The 2,425-nt window shown below is 29.8% G+C and overlaps 1 long non-coding RNA gene across 1 annotated transcript; it reads right to left on the bottom strand.

Moving 5' to 3' along the window:
• Positions 1-311: 311 nt before the first annotated feature.
• Positions 312-1,399, bottom strand: LOC128541022 (uncharacterized). The gene is made up of 3 exons (XR_008365615.1): positions 1,353-1,399; positions 572-589; positions 312-419 (listed from the first exon to the last, which is right to left on the bottom strand). It is a non-coding gene; the product is annotated as an uncharacterized LOC128541022 (long non-coding RNA).
• Positions 1,400-2,425: the final 1,026 nt, after the last annotated feature.

The following is a 2,425-nucleotide window of genomic DNA, read 5'->3' as shown; positions in this document are numbered from 1 at the left end:
AAGCGTGGATACGGACAGAGAACAAAAGGTATATTAAGCTGAAAGAGAACCGTGAATCGTGTAGGAGAACATACATATACTGTAAAAAGCTGTTGATTATGCATAACAACAACATGATTGAGGGAAGAGATCAATTATAGCAATAAATAAAAGCAACCATTAAAAACCATATGCATTTGAAAATAACCCACAGGCCCTTCTTAAAATTAAAGAGAATGTGAATGTAAAACAAAATGTGTGTAATGTTCTTTACACAAGAATGAGGATAGGCCCTAACTGGGGATTCAGTTTTCTACTTACATAGAGTTGATAGTATGTGTTTCCACCATAATTAAATGGGTGTGCCAACTGAATTGTTGCGTATTGTCCATCACTATAGGGACCAGCTGTTGCTCCAGGTCCAACAGGAAAAAATGGTCCTGAAACAAACAAACAAACAATATTCTAAATCTGAATATTAACTTTGCGGAAGATGTTGAGTAAATTACAAAAAGTTAAAGAGCTGATAAGTTACAGAAGATATAATAGATGGGTGTATTCTATTCTATACACACTGATAGTGAAACTTTACCTTGTGTTGCTGATGGAACTTCAAGTCATATTGATGAAGATATAGAGAAGAGCAAAGTGGGAGAAAATGTGATACAGATGTATCATTCACATAAATGTGTATTTAAAAAGAAATGTCAAGAAATATACACTCTCAGTAAAATGTTAGCTGTTGTTATTGTTATTGTTGTTATAGAGAGAAAGAGAGGGGGTGGGGGGGGAGGTGTTGCTATCTATTTAGAAATCATGGCAGATCTCATATGTTAACAGGTCATACACTTGCCCCCAAAATTCTTGTACGGAAAAAAGGCCAATATTGGGAAGAAACCCCAAATATGTTATACTATTGTCATTCAGTACATTGAGATTATTAACTAATTTGATTTTATCATCACAGAATCTTGATTGTGAGCTTAGACTTGACCAAGTAAACCAACCCCAGATCATAAACCTGCATGACATTGCATGACCCGGGCACTCTGCATGACATTTTCCTATCATTTCCTCAGAGAAAATGATGATTCAGCACTGTTCAGGTTTAATTATATGTTGGATGTTACCCGCACATTGTTTCACGTAGTTTCATGTATTTAACAACCATGTATATTTAAACTTGTATCACATCTTCTATGTTGGAGGAAGAAGTAATTGGTGGATAAGATGATTAAATATTACACAAAAACTAAGCAGCTAATTACTTTAAAAACTTCCAAATCATACTTAAGACTACAACAACAACAACAATTAGGTGTGTGTGTGTGTGTGTGTATGTGTGTGTAAACACGTTATAAGTATAAAGTTACCTGTTGTAGCAGGCCATGTAGAAGGTTGTTCTGTTGTTATCCCACCTAACACAAGAGACAGAGATGTTAAAATAGATTTAAAATATTTAAATATCTATTAATAATGTATGTGTTCCTAATATATTCATACCAAGCCAAGCTTTTATAAGATTTTGCCAGTAGATGGCAGTAAGATGTGAGTGTACTAGTATAATACCACCATGTTCTCCTCATTCTCACATCACAAACAAAAGAATTCAAACATTACATAACACAGTTAGTGTGATTATTTGTAGCAATACTCAGTACAAGAAAAGACAATATGCAGAAACAAAAAAAACTATTGGATGCAGCTGAATACACCAGTTAGGAACTCTTTCCCCATTTTTTGCAGTAAATCAAATTGCAGGTTCACAGTAACATTAATAAAATCTACACACATTTCTATAAATTAAGCACTTTAGAATACTACTATATATATCAACCACAAGCAAAATCATTTTAAAGCTACCTTTATTTAATTAGTGTTTTTTTATTAAAAAAAGTATTTATATTAAAACCTTTAAAAGAGCACTTAATAAATTGAATATTAAACTATTAAACTAAAAAAATATTAATAAATTTGCATACCTAATTATTTCCAGACTTTAGTCTTTAAATGATGTTGGGATCTACACTTTATTCTTTAATATATAATATAAATTTATTATTATTATTGTTATTATTATTATTATTATTATTATTCATTTCAAGAAAAAAACTTTTACACAGAAGTTTGTTAATATTAAATTATTATTACAATTCTTTATTCAAGAACCAGCAGTGTACTACATAAATATATTATATTATACTAACTTTTCATTTCCATAAATTCAAAAATGTTCAATATTTTTTGAATAGTCCTTAGCTAGGGATAGCGATGAAAATGTTTTAATTTAAAGTTATTCCAAAGATTGTGATTTTGGTTGCGTAATATAGAATTTTTAAAGAAATGATTACATTTAATAATAATTGCTAATTAATTTGATAAAGTATATATATATATATATATATATATATATATATATATATATATATAAAGTGTGTGTGTGTGT

Source organism: Clarias gariepinus, chromosome 14, assembly GCF_024256425.1.
Source record: "Clarias gariepinus isolate MV-2021 ecotype Netherlands chromosome 14, CGAR_prim_01v2, whole genome shotgun sequence".
Taxonomy (NCBI): Eukaryota; Metazoa; Chordata; class Actinopteri; order Siluriformes; family Clariidae; genus Clarias; species Clarias gariepinus.
The sequence above is the reverse complement of the archived record's forward strand: the minus strand, read 5'-3'. Positions and strand labels throughout refer to the sequence as shown.